Source organism: Tachypleus tridentatus, chromosome 3 (assembly GCF_004210375.1).
Source record: "Tachypleus tridentatus isolate NWPU-2018 chromosome 3, ASM421037v1, whole genome shotgun sequence".
Classification (NCBI taxonomy): domain Eukaryota; kingdom Metazoa; phylum Arthropoda; class Merostomata; order Xiphosura; family Limulidae; genus Tachypleus; species Tachypleus tridentatus.
The window spans coordinates 96,643,122-96,652,444 of record NC_134827.1 but is presented as its reverse complement, the minus strand read 5'-3'; positions in this window follow the sequence as shown (position 1 = coordinate 96,652,444).

Sequence of the window (9,323 nt, the reverse complement as noted above, 5' to 3'; positions counted from 1 at the left end):
AAGCTGAATCTGTAAATGATATCCATTTTTCTCAATTGCGTACAGACTCTACACAAAATGTCATAAGTGCTTTTAAACAAGTGAACCGTTTTCATTGAAATCGTGTCATGTTTTGCTATGCTTAAAATACTGACAACTACTCGCTGTAGATTTCTCTAGACCAATCGTGACATGAGAATCTTATCGATCATTCTCGAATCTACGAGAAACACACCCCTAGTATGTAAACGATTAACAGGCCGCCATTAATTGCCCACATTCTTAGAAAAACTCCAGCATATGGTATTGATCGAACAACACTACAGAAAAGGTTAAAACACTTCTGTTCAACTCGTGTATTCAATGTTCACAGTTCGTGATGAAACAGCTTCCTGTTCGCAAGTGAGAAAAAGTTGCTATACGGCAGTTTTTATGTGCACTTTTTTTGTATGATGTGGTTGGAAACAGGTAAATCGGTCAATAGGGATGTAGTCTTAGGCTGTTATATTTTACGGATCCATCCGCTCGTTTATTTTTCTTGGTATGACAACTGATTCAGTAGCCATAAATGTTTTTACTGGCAGACACGTTCCTTGTTATTTTTACTGTTATAAATTATGATAGCAGCCCTTCGAATAATGATAGTTATATTATTATTAGATGGACATGTACGATCACGACCCTTTGAAAGTTGGAGAGATTCTTGTTTTTACCCAAAGTTTTACAGACTAATCATAGTATGACTAAATCTGCCGATTTCTATTTAGAGGACTAAATCCCTCATCTAACACCTTATGTGACCATATTACTTTATATATGAAAACACCTGTAGTATCTCATAAATATGTGCTGGTGTTTGCTTTGGGTTCGATTCAGTTGTTGTTAAATACAAAGCTTCACAACGGGCTATCTGTGCTCTGTTTATCACGATTAACAAAACTTCTTTCTTTTTTAACGTAGTGAACCTGCGGACTTACCACTGAACCACTTGAGGTTCTGGTATTTGGAGGGAGTCTTAGCCAGTCACTACTAGTCAAATGTTTTCCAACGAAAGATAAAACTAAGCCATTAAAATATTTATAAGATTTAGAAAGAAAAGTAGAATGATAACAGATTGGTAAAATAAGCAGTTTTTGTTCTGATTCGGGATAAATGAGCATGTTAAATATTGACAGATTTAATATCATGTTAAATATTGATAGATCTATTATCACGCTCAGTATTGACAGTATCTAATATCGTGTTAAAATATTAAGAGATCTAATATCACGCTGAATATTTACAGATATAATATCATGTTGAATATTGAACATGACTTTAAAACAAAGTCACCGATGAAAGATATTTGTATCTCATTTTCAAGTTATAAAGCATATTTATAAAATTACCTTTTTAATGAGTCGACTTTCTTAGCCTTGTGCAAACCTAATGTCCGAAGAATAGATTGCCGCATATAAGTATAGCCATACAACACAAATGTACGTAATTTCAACAATAAAAATAATCTAAGTTGTAAAAAACATAATTATGAATACCACAGTCTTTGAAATGTGGCATTTCACTGTAGAGATTAACACGCTTCCCAATAAAGCTGTTTTTAAAGTGAGGGATTTCTGTTTTCTCTTGAAATAAACTTTACATTTCATTTTCCATATAACAATTTAGGTATTAGTATTTACCTTGTGAACTGTTTAGTTCATTATGTTATTTATTCTCGTTGGAAACTCTGCTGTTTATATATATTTATACCAAATGTCATTCGATAACTAACCTTACGAATAATTTTATTCTTACGATTTGCTTTGAATTTCGCGCAAAACTACACAAGGGCTGTCTGCGCTAGCCGTCCATAATTTAGTAGTGTAAGACTAGAGAGAAGGCAGCTAGTCATCAACACCAATTCACGGTCTACTCTTTTACCAACGAATAGTGGGATTGATCGCCACATTATAACGCCCCCAAGGCTGAAAGAGCGAGCGTGTTTGGTGTGACGGATTCAAACCCGCGACCTTCGGATTATGAGTCGAGTGCCTTAGCCACCTGGCCATGCCGGGCCCTACTCTTACGATTCTGACCGGTTGTTTGATGTAGATAGCCTAGTTTCTTTGTGCTAATAAACACTAAACAGTGAACCAAAGATAACTAACAAATATTTGTTTTTGTTTGTTTTAGTAAAGATTCTATCTTTGGTAATCTTTTCTGCTCTCGTAAATCGTGATATTTGTTTAGTTCCTCGTAGTTTTTTTTTTTTAAATAGTGTCTGATTATAAAAGTATGTATACGTGGTCAGATATTAAATCGGTTGCCTTACTTTCATGATGTTCTCTGTTAAAAAGGACAACAGAGTTCTCTTTATCCACTGAAAAAAATCACTGTGCATAAGGTTGATAACAGTTTTACGTTATTCGTGACTGATGTTATTTACGGGTTTTTTGTTACGTCGAAATATTTATTAATGGTTTCCTTGATATATAAACTATCTTCAGTTGCATCAGGTCCTTCTGAACGACTGGCAACTTCTGAAGCCACAATAATATGCAAGTAGGGTACGCTGTTAGAAGTTGGAGCATTACTTAAACCTAACAACAAAACATTTTCTTCGTAACTGTTCAAACCTTAACAGGTCGTTTTCTTAGTGTTGGATAATACGACGTCTTATTATGGTTTACCCTCATTAGAGTTTTGAATTTCTTGATTTCTTAAATTCATTCACAGTTCTTGTGTGAGTAATTCTGTCAGTGATTTGAAAATCTCCTACGGAAACCAAGGATTTCGTTTACTTACCAATATCCTGGAATTTTATTTTTAAATGTTTCTGCTGGCCCAACATGGTCAGATGGTTAAGGCACTCGACTCGTAATCCGAGAATCATGGGTTCGGATCCCCTTCACACCAAACACGCTCGCCCTTTCAGCCGTGGGGGCGTTATAATGTGGCGGCCAATCCTACTAGTCGTTGGTAAAATAGTATCACAAGAGTCGGCGGTAGGTGGTGATGACCGGCTGTTAATAAGCATTATAAATAACTCATTAAAGTCCTTACCAAATGCTTTCTAAATTAGTTTTATTTTTTGGTAAGGAAAAAATAGTAAAAGGCAAAATACTGTGGTTAATTCTCAGGTCAGCTGATTCCCTCCAAGAAATTTAGGTAGGTTCGCTTTACAACAGGAGAATCAAAAGGATAGGAGACGAATTATTGGTGATTTAACTAAACCGAGTTTAAGCAAAAAAAAAATGAGTAAGCACAATTATATACAAAATGTAATTGCACAATCACAGCGTGCATAATTCCTTTCTCACTGTGTAGTCGTTTTTTTATTTAACGTTTCTTAAACACAGGAAACATTGAATTTACCCACAGTGACTAGCGTTACCCACAAGTCTGATCGTTCTCATTTTGTAGTCTCTAGATATAATTTGCGATTTATACGTGAAGTATGCTGTTGTCGTTGACTTTCTTGCACAGTGTGGAGAATTACAGCAAAACTTCCCACGAGTGAAGCAGGTGTTACGTTATCTCTGTTATATCTATGTTAAAATGAGAGGGTAGAGAATATATTCGTACACATTCCCCCCACTTTGTTTAAGGCGTGTCCTCAAGACCATAAATAAATCTTTTAAAAGTTACTAGCTTTACATTCGCAAGAAGAGTATGAACATTTTTCTCACCCTAAGCGTTTACGCTTAGGATGGACGACACAATCCTTAAGTAAAGAATTACAACTTGTAAATCAAAAATCATGAACCTTTTAAGTGTGAGGCCCGGGTATGGCCAGGTGGCTAGGACGCTCGACACGTAATCTGAGGGTCGCAGTTTTGTATCCCCGTCACACCAAAGATGCTCGCCCTTTCAGCCATTGGGGCGTTATAATGTGATGTTAATCCCACTATTTGTTGGCAAAAGAGTAGCCCAAGAGTTGGCGGTGGGTGGTAATGACTAGATGCTTTTCCTCTAGTCTTACACTGCTAAATTAGGGACAGATAGCACAGACAGTCCTCGTGTAGCTTTACGCTTAGTTGCTCTGTCATAACTACAAAATACGAATTAAAATATACCAATGAAACACCGGAAGCGTTTCTATTTCTGTATTTGATTATTTTATTTCGATGTAGTCGCAGTAAAGAGAGAAGACACCATGCCAAAAAAGAATGATTGTTTTCATTTCCTTGGCCCGGCGTGGCCCGGTGGGTTAAGACGTTCGACTCGTAATCCGAGGGCTCGAATCCCGGTCGCACCAAACATGCTCGCCCTTTCAACCGTGGGGGCGTTATAATGTCACGGTCAATCTCACTATTAGTTGGTAAAAGAGTAGCCCAAGAGTTGGCGGTGGGTAGTGATGACTAGCTCTCTTTCCTTTAATACTACACTTCTAAATTAGGTACGGCTAGCGCAGATAGCCCTCGTGTACCTTTGCACGAAATTAAAAAAAAACAACAAATATTTTTCTTTTCCCTCTGAAGACAATTTTGTCAGTAAATAATTAAAAATCTGTTATTAATGAAACATTTGCGACGAGAAATTAACGGAAAACCAAACATTATGGTTTCATATTTAAAATCTCAGGATAATTGTGTTGTGTATTTTAAAAAATAAATAAATGAGTAAACAATAAATTTCGAATTCCTTTAAGAAATGTCTTGAAAGAGAATTAATCATACTCAATCTAATATACAGAATAGAAGACAATTAGAAAACTTGTATTATACCATTAATATTTATTGACACCAAACAGAAGTGTCGTTACAGCTGCGGCTGATTTTTAGACACTGTTGTCCAAAACGCACAACAGTTGGTTTCCAAGTGGAAGTCAGAAATCAAAGTATCTATAATAAGACAATCACTTAAATATGTATACTAGGCCATGCATGTGTAAAAATAAAACAAGGAAATATTTTTTATATATCAAATTTACCGGCAGGATATCGACCTTCTCTGCAACAATGCAGAAGTTAAGACGAAAAACAAAAATAGTATTTTATGACACAGTAAAAGATAAACATTTTGTGAGCTATTTCAAGCGACTGGTTACCATAATCTCACCAAAATAACTGGTTACCTCCGGATCTTAAACGCACAGCTCATTTCCTATATGGAATAAATGACTCGTGCCACTGGAATCTGTAGAAACCAGTGTAAACAAAGATATAGAAATGACCAGATGGTGAAACATAAAAAAACGTCTTTCAGCACCTAATTAAAAACTATGGTAGTTGGCTGTACTGAAACTAGTCAGCGTAAAATATTTTATCTTACATTATATTAAAATGTCATTTTTGTTTTTCCCTCTTAAAATAGTAGTACGTTAAGATTGGAAAAATTATGAGGCAAAAGTTATAACTAAAATGTCTTTACCAATAGTTAGATTGATCGAGGCTGCTGCTAAAGAAAGTTAGGAAGTACCAAGAGGACGAATCAGAAGAACGTGCAGCCTGAACATTGATGACATCAGTGAAGGAGATTCCTTCTACCTCTTGAGAATATGGCCAAGCGTGTTAAGGCGTGCGACTCGTAATCTAAGGGTCGCGGGTTCGCATCCCCGTTGCGCCAAACATCCTCGCCCTTTCAGTTGTGGGGGCGTTATAATGTGATGGTCAATCTCACTATTTGTTGGTAAAAAGAGTAGCCCAAGAGTTGGCGGTGGGTGGTGACGACTAGCTGCCTTCCCTCTAGTCTTACACTGCTAAATTAGGGATGGCTAGCACAGATAGCCCTCGAGTAGCTTTGTGCGAAATTCAAAAAACAAACAAACCTCTTGAGAGGCAGACGGCCTTCATGTGTGGAGTTCATTTGTTAGCACGACCCCTCATATCGTCATCTAGTACTCAATCGAGCTCAACTCTAATTAAAAGTAGGGTTAAGTACCTTTCTGCAAACACTTATGTATATCAATAAAAAATATACGCAGCTGACACACATACATAAGTCACAAAAAGTGGATAACGGAATTTAGACCAGGAGTTCATTATTGATAATAAGAAAAGCAATGAAGTTACACAGTGTATTATTATTACTTGGCAGCCCTCCAACTTACATAGAACAAGTTGTTTTCCGGTTATAATACAGTTTGTCAATAAAAAATTGTGCTTTGTGTTTCAGATATCCTGTATTTCTTCCCACTACACTTCAACCAAATTGTCTGGTTGCTATTTAAACTTTTCTGTTTTCACAGAAGCTCACACAAATCTCATAAAATCTTAATACTGGGGCTTTGTACAAGTCAAGTCATTATTGTTTGTCTTACATTGGTCTCTTTTCTGTCAAACTTACGTTTCACCACATTTCTGGGGGGCAATTTTGCTTGAAAATGAGTCGCTGCCCAATAAACTGTTTTTGGAAGAATGACATGATGGATTAGAGTCTGCAACAGGGTTGCTACCAGTTTTGTGAAGATCACAAGTGTTAATCCGCTAACATTCTTTAATATAGATTCTGTACATTGACTATGATAGCATTCTACTCAGACCCGACATGGCCATGTGGTTAGGGTTCTTAACTCGCAATCCGAGGGTCGCAGGTACGAATCCTCGTCGCACCAAACATTCTCGTCCTTTCAACCGTGGGGGCGTTATAAAGTTACGGTCAATCTCACTATTCGTTGGTAAAAGAGTAGTCCAAGACTTGGCGGTGAGTAGTGATGACTAGCTGCCTTCCCTCTAGTCTTACACTGCTAAATTACGGACGGTTAGCGCAAATAGTCCTCGTGTAGCTTTGCGTGAAATTCAGAAACGAACAAACAAACCATTCTACTCTCCATCCTTGAACAAACTGCTATTTATTGTCATTGAATAATTCATAAAGAAATCTGATGCCCATTTTAATATTTTGTCTTCTTCTTAGTGACAGTTTTTGAGTAGCAATAAATCCACCGAAGTCACTTAATATTAATGTGACTCATTATTCTAAGGATTACATTTACACCTGTATTTAGAGCAAGTTAGTTTGCAAGATATGTGCTCAATCATTATCATTTGAATGTAGGATGTAACTGAGATACTTAAACTAAATGTTTAGAGCTTCTGTTTTGTACCTTAACCAATTTTATGATTAACACTGCCAATTTCACATATTCTCTTTAGAGTTCTTGCATACAACTTTTGAGCTAAACAGCTTTGCCAAAGTTTCTCGTATGCCAGCTTCGATTTCTACGCGCTTGTCTTACAGCATTTCGGTTCTGAATACCACAAATTTATCACACTCTTACTACTAAACATACTCTCACTACATGTATTTTTATAGACTTTATACAGATGTGACACTTTCTGATTGACTGAATGGTAACTACCAACACGTGACTTCAATCTGGTGCGCTTCGCTTTTACATGATAAAAGGTTGATATGTCTGTAGTATTTTGGTAAGCGGGCAGATCAACCATTTTCTACTTTCTCATTTTGATATACAAATTTTACAATTTTGTTTTATTCTAATTTTTTGCAGTTTTCGCATAATACTTTAAGAAAACCAATGAAGGTGACTGTTTCAGCTAAATTTAATCTATTGTTGCTCTCTAGATGTGATACTTTCTCTACGAGTTGGAAATATTATTATCACGCTGCACAATGTGCAATATCAATAAGAACAACGTTTTCCATTTTCACAGCAGATGATTTCTAGAGCATACAAATCCCCTTTATTGAGTGAGAATGGCCAGTAATGTGGTAGCTCTAGTTGCTGCGGTTAAAATCGAGATTTTCCGTTGACTTAGAAACCTTAAATTTAAACCTGACTACATATGATCTTAAATGGATTAATTGATGGAAAGTAATCTCGAGGGAAGACAATCTGTTGACCATTTCACAAGTCAAGTAGCAGATGACCACCAGTGTCCAGAAAGTATACACATTGGGTTTGTCACTGAATTAAATGCATTACTTTCGTGTTGTATTACGCATCGTGACAGCTGGTGAGTCTGAGACCATGTAAAGAGATTTCTACAATTCTGTTGCAAGCCAAAGTTGAAGACTCAAAGCTTTGATCAAGAAGGACTAAATGTATTGTTGATGGACGAATTCTGCCAGTTAATGAAGTTTCTCTGGCATATGATACAGTTGGCACCAACAGGAAAAGACTAAACCATGAACAACTTGCTAATTATCCTTGTTACCAGGATAATTATGAATCACAAAGAAATCTGAAGTAGCACAGAGTTGTGGGGCAAATTGTTGAGAGTAACTTATCAGTCTACTCTCCTGGAAGATGGATTCCCAGGTGCTGGGGTCCTTAAAAAACATCGACTTTGAAGCACTCATGACATTGGTGGCATCTGAGCCAAGTAATGGGAAAGAAGCTGCAAGAAAGAAGATTTGGTCAGCATTACTGGTCTTTGGGAGTGAAGTAAAGTATGTTTCATCCCCAGTATTTAAAAATGAATTGAATGAAAATCTGAACTGTTTTCTGAAGCACTTCAGTCAGTAGCTTTCTAGTTCTTGTTGGCAAATATTTTCCTGAAGCATTCTCCGTGCGTTGCATGACAGACCATCAGTATGAGGGAATACAACTATGAGAAGACACTTCCTTATCTGGAAACAATGGCCACTGGAGAAGGTCAGTTAATGAACAGCCTTCCAAATACTTGACCAGTGAAGCAGACGTGTATCAAGCCAGAAATCCATCATAATCAAAAAAGGTCATGTAAAGTACTTACCCCAGAGTTTCATCATTAGGAAAGTAGTGTTCATTTTGTAAATATGCATTGTGAATTATTTCGTTTTTTTATTCATTCTTTGTTCTTTGTGTTAGTATATGTCTGTGTGTGCGTAGTTATTATAATGAACATTCTTCTGTATTTATGTCTGTGCATTTATTTTGATTTTGTTATGCTTTTGTTCAATTGAGTTAAAATATTTTATTTTAATGTACTGATTTTAATTAGACGATGTTTTTATAATGCTTAATTATTCTATCATTTATTTGCAATGCATGAAATGATGGTCAAAATCGAATTGCTTCTAAACGGTAAATTTGCTCTTCAATTATCAGGCCATCCCATAAATAATGTCCGAAAATTTAATATAGAAAGTGCATTATCATTTCTGCTTTTGTTTGAATGCTTTAATGACTAAACTATATAGTAGGACGTGTATAAAAATATTCAGAAAAATAAAAGAAACTAATCAAACTCCACTTTTTAAGATCATTAATCAAATAAACCCTTATGGAGATAGATGTGTCTGAGGAGCACATTAGGCATATAGTGCTTTATGAGTTTTAAAAAAGCAGAAACTACACGAAACATTCAAGGTGTCTATGGTGTGGAGTCTCTTGATAAAAGATAATGTCAAATGTGGTTTCAGAAGTTCAGGTCAGATGATTACAGCTTAAGTGATGCGCCACGTTCATGTCGTCC